Raw genomic sequence first — 9,615 nt, 5'->3', positions numbered from 1 at the left:
ATTTCTAAATATATGTAGTTTATATGATTTTCAAATTTAAACCATCCACGCAATTTAAATATGCACTAAAAATAAAGAGTAAGGGAAAGAGAGAATGAGACGGAGATTTTTACGAGGTTCAGCTTATACCCAGCCTACGTCCTCACCTTTGGCAAACTACCAAAGGATTCACTAGTTTAGTTCCGTTGATGGGTGCAACAACACCAATTACAACACTCCTTGGTTAAGGCTAGAGCCCACCTTCTCCAAACGATATTCCCTCGTTCGGTCACTCCTTACATAGGCTAGAGCCCGCCTCTCTAAGCAATGTCCCCTTGCTTAGCCAACGATCCAAACAACCCTTGGAATGTCAAAGAACTATAAGAAACACAAGATAAGATCTGCGTACAAGTATACTCTCTCAAAGAGCAAGTTAGTACAATTTCAGCACTATATACTTTGAATGTAAAATATAAATATGAAATACAATGAAACTCAAGTGTAGAATTCACCAATATCCTTCTTAGAAGAGGATTAGCAGTAGGAACTTAGAGAAAGAAGGATTAGCACTACAGAATATCTCAGCAAAAGAGATTTGCAATGAGTGAGCAAGAGAGCTTCGGAAGAACAAGAGTGCTTTCAGCTTCTCAAAACAGATTTTTCAATTCTTGGATAAGTTTTGATTTGAAAAACCATGTATTTATAGGCTTTCAAACTTTTTTCCATGTTGCAAAAGTTTCCTTAGAGAGTTTCCCAAGTTGTTAGAAATTTTGGAGTTCACAACAGCTATATTTTAAAATATTAGAATTTAAAAATTTTCCCGTTAAACAGTGTTCAGATGACTAAAGTCTCGGGTTTAGTCATCTGAAGATTTATAAGATTGTAATTTTCAAAGTCAGTACAGGTTTAGGCACCTGAACTCATAGGGTCAGTTGCCTGAGGTTGTTCTGTCTGCTGTTTAGGCGGCTGAAGTTCTGCCTTGAACAGTGTTCAGTGTTTTGTCCATAACTTTTTCTATATAACTCCATATTAAGTTTTCTTGATTTCAAAATAAATCTAAGATAAAATGATACAACTTTCATGTTGATCACTTTTTAAAATAAGGCTATTTTAATAGAGAAAAATTCACATCAATGCAGATATATAAAAACTGACAGCATTTGGAAAAACTCTTTTTGGTGCTTTTCATTCCAAAAATGATTCTAACCTTTTTAAAATAATTTTTGACCTTATAAAAATATTTTCCAAGTATTTTAAAAGGTATCTAGGTCCAAGAAGTTAACCTAAGAGCTTCAAAATATTTCAAACGATATTTTAAACATTAAAACACTTACATGAGACTTCTAAGACATTAACATTCTAAAGCTCAAGTCTTCATGCTTGCTTTGGCCCTTTATTGGTCTTCAAGCTTTAATATTCTTTGAGCTCTCTCACTTTATTTTTCTTTGGCTCTTTTGACTTTAAACATTTCTTGGCATGCATGACCTCATATTCTTCAAGGTTTAATATATCATCTTTAAATCCATGTTTTCCCCCTTTTAAGCTTCATTTGATCCTTGTAAGCACTTTGACCTTACTTTCTCATATGTGAGCCCTAAAATAACATTAATCACAAAAATATGTTAAATTCCACTTGTTTGTTAGCATCAAAACACGATAACAAGATTTTAAACCTTGTAAGGCCAACAATGAGCTTTAATAACCCTTGAGTTTGGCTTTGAAATACTTGAGCTTTACCTGCTTCCTGAAACAATTCAACTTGAAAAACATATCAAACTTATCTTGATTTGTTATCATCAAAATAAGAATTGTAAGCCTTGTTAGACCAACATTCACGTTTCATTTATAAACGTTGGGTCTGGGTTTTCTATCAAAAATATGAATTTTAGCTTTCTTAGGCAAGTATTCCAATATTGTTCGTTGGGTCTCAACGCGTGTCGATTGAGGTTCACATCATTTTGTATCAGAGCTTAGGCTCTCAAATCAGGTTTACTATCCTTTTATCTTTTATTTCTTGTTATCACCCTATCTTGTTTCATTTGTGTTCATTATTCATTGTTCTTATTTTGTGACATGTACCAAGTTGAAAAAAATAAATAAAAAAAAAAGAGACTAAAAAAAATTAAAAAAAAAAGTGATATTAAAGCAATAGATACTATCATTTGGTACTTATCAAAGTTTTTTTTTCTTGAATCGTGACTTTTGTAGTTTCATTTCTCTCAAAATCTGATTTTTGTCCTCTTCCTTTGATCTGTTGTTTCTATAACATTTTATTGCCATCAGTATTGGTTTAAATACTACAAGTTGAATTTCCTGATCAAGTTTATTAGTTTAATAAAGAACTGAGAAGGGAAAACTACGAGTGAAAAAAGGCAAGAGAGTGTAAGACTAATATCGAAAAAAAAAGAAGCAAATTTAAGGGTGAAACACGAGTGTGAGTGACATAATTTGAGTACAAACACGTGAGGGAGTGTTGTGAGAAATTATTTATAACATTTCTCTATAGTTTCAAAATATGTCTTCTAGGGGCGACACATCAAAAAAAGAAGAAAGGGACGAGTCGTCTTTCATGTTGAAGGCTATGCAATAACAATTTGAATGCATGAACGTGGTGTTTAATGAGATTCGAGATTGGATGGATAGGCAAGACACTGTTATTGCGACTTGGTGCGGAGGGTGTCCCCAAAGAGTTTATAATGCTTGAAGGCAACAAAGGCATGCTCACGTCGATGATTCTGATGACAACTGCGAGGATGAGTTATACTATTGATGTGTGGTTGATTGATTATACTGTGCGTATTTTAGTACATACCTGGTTAGTGTAAGAAGCATTTCCGTGTATGCAAAGTTTTATATTTATTGTATTCCAGGCGTGGGTCTGAAGAGGGAGGCTAGCCCTGTGGAATAGTCCCGGATTGGCTTAGACCCGGTTAGGAAAGCTAAGTGCACCATCTTGGTAAGGTGTAGGCTGAGATCAGCCCTGTGAATTGACCTGATTGTAACCGGTACCGCTCCACCTGTTAAGTGAGCATTAGTAAAATCCTTGGGCTTACGAGCTAGAGACGGGGACGTAGGCATAGTTGGCCAAACCCCGATAATATATTGTGTGTGCACTTTACCTTTTCGTAATTTATTTTCTACATATGCATCTTATTTTATGAATGTCGCGCATGATTTAATTTTCGCATATTATTTGTGCATTTGGGTTTATGTGTATATAGCAAGACCCTAGGTTGTGAAATACTGTTATTGGATTAGCTAAACCTAAGAATAAATTTTAAATACCCAATTCACCCCCCTCTTGGGAATACACCAAGGCTAACAATTGGTATCAGAGCCTCGTTGCTCTAAACTTAAATTTCTTTGCAAAAAGATCGCAATTGCTCAATTTGGTGTATCCCCATTTGGTGAGGGACAATCACCTTCTAGGCCTCCTGTATTTTGTGGTTGTCGATTATACCACATGAAAAATTAGAATGAGCATATTTATAAAATTATTGATTTGGATGGCCTAGTGGGTGATTGTTAATGGGATTCGTATGCCCTTGGATGAATATGATATTAGGATAATGCATGCGAATTCATATGCCATGGAGATGCTATATCTTGCATTAGATTCTGATATTTTGGCTGAGTTTGTGGTATGTTGAACTACAAAGGATACTGGGATGAACTCGAAAGAAAATATGGAGAGTTCTAGGAGAATGAGACCACCACTCAGGAAGTGGTAAATAATAGGGCAATTGCATTAACAAACAGTGAGGTATATATTCCTATCTCAACCTCTGTAGATGATTCTGTTGCTGAATGCTATGATATGTCAAATGATGAATCATCTGTTGAATTTCATGATAATTCTGTCAATAATGCATGTGATGATTCTTATGCTGAAGCTTGTGATATATCATATGTTGAATCATCAGTTGCCTCTAATGATTACATTGATGGTAATGCATATACTGATGATTCTTGTGTTGAATGTCGTATTGTATCATGTGTTGAATCATTTATTGAATCTTGTGATGATACTGTTAATGCCACATGCAATGATTCATGTGAGAACTATTGTGTTAATTCTTATGATGAATCATGTGCTGAATTGAACTGTAACGACCTGCTATTTAAATGGGTTTTATTTTTATTTTTTATACTATAACATTTAAAATACTCTAATACCACATTGGATCAAACCTAATCATCAACCTAAGCAGCAAGAAGAAGAAATCAAATAAACATAACCATACATAGTTATATACAATACCAGAGTGCTAAAGTGTTTCTCAAAATATACATATATGGCTGTCCTCAAAATATCCTCAAATGGACTAGGGCTATATATAAATACTCTAAAAAATACTCACTCTACTAGTAGGGCAGTACTGAAGCCCCTCTATCTGCGAGCCTAATTTACTCACCTATCTGGATCACATGAAAAATGTTAAAGTAATTGGGATGAGCCAAAGCTCAGTAAGACGAAATATGCTATTGCTAGTGTGTGGCAAATAAGTTACAATACTGTGAAAATATATTACTATATAGTCATGTATCACTGAATCTATAAAGTACAATACCAGTAATATAATCTTCATCTTTTACCTGTTGCTTAAGATTTCCGTGCTTTAGGTTTCTACTCAAAATACTGCTAATATATATATACATATATTTTCTATTTTCGTAAACCTGTATAAACATAGTAATAACTGTAAACTTCCTTGTGGATAACTGTGTGTCATAATTTAACCCCTCATGATAAGGTTATGCGGCCCGTAGGCGGGATTTACCCTGACTGGCCAACCAGGAATAAATCACTATACTCCATAGTCTAATCATCCATCCTCAACCCATATCTGATGGGGAGCCTGTCCACTGTGGGCTTTATGCAATCGACCTTTATACCACGTATTATCTGAATAGGTGGTTGTACTCTATAAATTGTATATAGCTACGGTACCGTGCTCTGTAAACTGTATGGTCCAACAGGGTCTGATACTATATAATACATCCCTATATACAACTATCTATTTTACCATGATTATGTAATAACTGTATAAACCACGACGCTGTGGAAAACTGTATCTATATCAACTATGTTTTTATAATTAACTGTAAATTTGTACATCATGGTATTATAAAACTGTAAAATATATTTACTGTCTGTATATTCTGTAAAATACATCTCTGAAAAACACTGTAAAGCATGTTTCTGTACTATATCTATATTCTCAAGCCACACAGTAATTTTAAAACATATTAATCATATTTGATAAACTGTATAAATCTCTGCTATAAAAATTACTCTGGTGGAACATTTATGATTTTATACTGAAAACGTACTCAAATAACCTAGCATAGCATATTTCCCTTACCTGTTTCCTACTAAAAATCCCCTAGTATAATGGGTCCAACACTCGTAGGGCTCTCTACTTAACACCCTAAAAACCATAAATCCCAGAACAAAACATTACTATTTCTACGTCTATTACATTTCTCACAACTACCAGAAATCCAAATTTCGAATAAAATACCTTACCTTGGATTGGGATGAATTCCAACTTCGTCCAACCAACGATCTGCTCTGGCAGACTTGCAGAGAACTCTATCAGAAGCGTTGTGGAGGCCTAAAATCGTCGATTTGGCGACTGACGGGGCCGAAATCAAAGGAAGAAGAGGGGGGAGCCGTAGGGGTAGAGAGAGAGAGAAAGTTTACGGCAAATTTCTACGATTAGAATCAGTTTAGGGCTATTTATACTGTGGGATTCGTCGACGAGCCATGTCACCTTGTCAACGAGTCCTTCAATAATTTTGTCGACGAACTTCCTCCTTCGTCGACAAATTTCAACCTGTCCCAAAAACCCCTCTCGGTATCTTCTCGTAGACGAAGACAGGACCTCGTCAACGAGGTCCTGAAGAACCCTCGTCAACGAAACCCCTGTGTTCGTCGATGAGGCGTGTGGAAATTTCTTGGACTTATCACCTCCAAACGCGTTCGTCAACGAAGTTGGCTTCCTCCTTCTATTACTGTTTCCATTTCCCTCTCTCTTAATATTTAAATATCATTATTTTTTGGATTGTTACATGAATAATAAAAGCATACTGTCGTATGAAAAACTAGAAAAAACTTTATTGGGAATGCACAAGTTTCTAGTTAGGGCATCTAAGCATAAAATATTTTTGAAGAATGAGAACAAAAAAATAGCAAAGCAATTAAAGGGGTTAGAAAATTATCATGCTATTCTTGAAAAGAAAAAATTGAGAAAATATTGAAAATTGTCTGCTTAGATGAAGAAATAGATGATTATTCTAAAGTTGCTCTCAAAATTAAAAATGAAAAGAATAATCATAATAAAAGCTTAGGAATTAAAAAAGTTCTATTCAATAAGGGTTCAAGCTTAATTCATATATCCCATAGTCTTGCCTCATCAAGCAAAAAGAATTTAAATAAGCATAATTTTTCACGTATATACAAAAGATGCTTATTTCATGAAAAAAAAGGGTACGTGTGGTTTAACTGTCTATTTAGAAGTGCCAGAGGCTTGAGTAAAGAGATGATATGGGTTGTCATGATAGAAAACCCAGCAGGAGATAAGGAAGGATGGTTTTAATAAAAATTGCATAATTATTTAATTCTTCCTTGGTTCCTAGGTTTAGGGGGATGTGATGATTGTAGGTTTGAGAAGTGGTTGTTGCTTAAAATGAAAATCTCAGTATACGTACTCACTAAACACTATCTTGTTATACTAAGAATCTTTATCCACTTCCAAATGGACATGGCATCTATCCCTAGTATTTAATTCAAAATGCTTAACCCATGCTAACATGAAAATCACAAGTTTAAGCATACTGTTGTCCTTTGCACAGAATTGAGCTTTAGGGATCCATCGTATTCTATATATCTTTAACCCTAATCTCATTAGTCAAAACCTGGTCATCACTTTAGGTATAAGCAATGATAATAAACTCCATATCTATCTTGTGCTAATAATAGGACTCTCACAATTAAAATTAGAGGCATCCACTAGGGGACTCGTATTTTATTGATAAATCAAATTATTCCCTTTGAGTTTAGTATTTAAATCCTCTAATAATGATTCACCTATCCCCTTCATAGGAAATCCTTACCAAACCATGATCATATTTGGTAAGGTTTCACCCATTTACTTGTATCCTTGCTTTAGTTGTAATTATATTTAGAGGATACTTTCCATTCTCCGAAGAGTATTGTTCAAGAAAATTCAAATACTCATAAATGCTCTTTGCCTAAGTGGTTGGACATATCCACTTCCATGAAAATATCTTGAATCACATCCACTTATATTGAGTACTCTTCGAACTTAACAAAAATTATAATCCTTAAGAGTATTTAATCTACGTCACACACATAACTCTCAAAACGTTAAGTCATATCCTTTAGAGCTTCATATCCTTTGAAATGAGTAGAATGACTAAGTTGGTTGCACTAGGTCTTAATCTAGATGAATATATAAAATTCAAGTAGACCTATGCATATGCATTTTTAAATTGGAAACCATTCGAACTTGTGCCTCTCACATGTATTAGATTCCTAAGAAAAGAGACTGATATAGGCTTATCATCTTAATGACTATTCATTGTGACTTTTTGGTCCAATAAACCTAAAGCATTCATGCCAAGATTAAACCATTGAAAATCTTATAACTCTTGGCTAAAGAAATTAGAAAGTGAGAAAGGCATTAAATGCGTTGAGTGCATAACTTAGGGGGAGATTTTATTCTTCATATCTATATAAATTAAAATGTTCTCATATCCTTTTATTGTTTATGACTTTATGCTTATCAGTGTATTGCATTGCACCACTATCCATGATTCAATGAATAGTTATAATCTCTTTGATGGATAGTTTATGTCTTTTCCTAGCACGAACTACTATTGAACTATATTGAATATCTCGAGTTGATTATACTATTGGATTGCATGCTTGTGTTGAAAGCCTTATGCATGGTGGATACAGTGATGAGTATTGCATGCTGGTAGTGGATATAGGTTCTCGTGTGCCTTGAACTGAGTTATAAATTACTTATTTGAATCTATTAGGTACAGGTTTTATGGAAAAATGCCCAATTTACAAACGACATGCTGCCAAAATTTGGAGAGGATTTTTCCCCAAGTAAAACCTTGTACATGGATAATTATGATAAAATTAATATTAAAATATTTTTGAAAGGATGAGTGAAAATTGAATATATTAAATTTCATTCTAGTATAATCATCGAATAGTCACAGGACTTCAGCTCCATTCCTAGAAAAGAGCATAAGAAACTTATATGCATCACTACGCTTATTGAATATTGAGGTTCTTCTGAAATCCCTGAACATTATATCCTGTGCTTGAAGCTTTATGATTTGATATGGAATGTTCTTGTGTCATGAAATCTATTGTATGCCTTAATACATATTCTCATATGCATTTGTAACCTATTGGGATAATTATACTGGACACATAGTAAAATGAATAAATATTAATCCAGTAAGCTCCTTTTAAAAGATTCAAATATGAAGGCTTATACTACATGGCATGTTAAATGAAATTAGTCTTTAATTGGTATAAGCAGTTTGTTGCATCTAAGCTATAATTTAAATTGAAAGGCGGGGGGGGGGGGCATTTAAACATAAATTCCTGTCTTGTTATGCTCACCAATATTTTTGGTTTAGATCAGTTTGTTATTCACTGTGGCACGTGCTCAATTGTGATGACCTTATTGAATATCTTAATTGAAAGATATAATACATAGCCACATGTTCTTTATGTTTGCCATATGATCTTGCATGCGATTGTTCAATCTTTAGGATCATTATGGTTGTGGTTTTCTAGTTATATTTATGTATGTTAATTGACAAACCAGAGAATTTGTTCTTACTTGTTTTAAATTAAAATTTCTTTTTCAGCAAGCACCCCCAGTACTTTTTGCAAACATCATAAAGGGGATGTATATTATAATTATATACATATACATATATATATATATATTGTAACAACCCCAAAAATAATGGTATTTAAATAATGAAGAGAGAGAGAAATGGAATCAGTAACAGAAGAAGGCAGTAGACTTAGCGTTCATTGAAGACATCGCATTTTGGAGAATATAATTTCAAGGATTACCAAGCGTCGTTAATGAATACAAGTATTCGTCGATGAAGGTCTTCAAGATCTCGTTGACGAGGGTCCATTTCGTTGACGATAAAATACCAGGCAAAGGATTAGGCTACTCTGAATTTCGTCGACGAAGGGTAAGGTTCGTCGACAAATTTACTGAAAGACTCGTTGACAAGGTGACATGTCTCATCGACGAATTTGGCCCTATAAATAGTGAAAACTCAAAATTTTATCATATTTCCAGTCCTCTCTCTCTCTCTCTCTCTCCTACGGTCTCTCTCCCTTCTCTCTTCGATTTCGTCCCCCCTAGTCACTAGATCGACGATCCGAAGCCACCACGACGCTCCTGGCCAAGTTCTATGCAAGTCTGCCAGAGCGGATCGTTGGTGAGACGAAGTTGGATTTCATCCCAAATTTAGGGTAAAGCCTTTTAGTCCATTTTTGGCCTTATGACAGTTATAAGAAATGATGTAGGCGAAGAAATACTGATATTCTATTTTGGAAAA

This window comes from Malania oleifera, chromosome 1 (assembly GCF_029873635.1).
Source record: "Malania oleifera isolate guangnan ecotype guangnan chromosome 1, ASM2987363v1, whole genome shotgun sequence".
In the NCBI taxonomy this organism is placed as follows: Eukaryota; Viridiplantae; Streptophyta; class Magnoliopsida; order Santalales; family Ximeniaceae; genus Malania; species Malania oleifera.
This window is presented reverse-complemented; position numbering follows the sequence as displayed.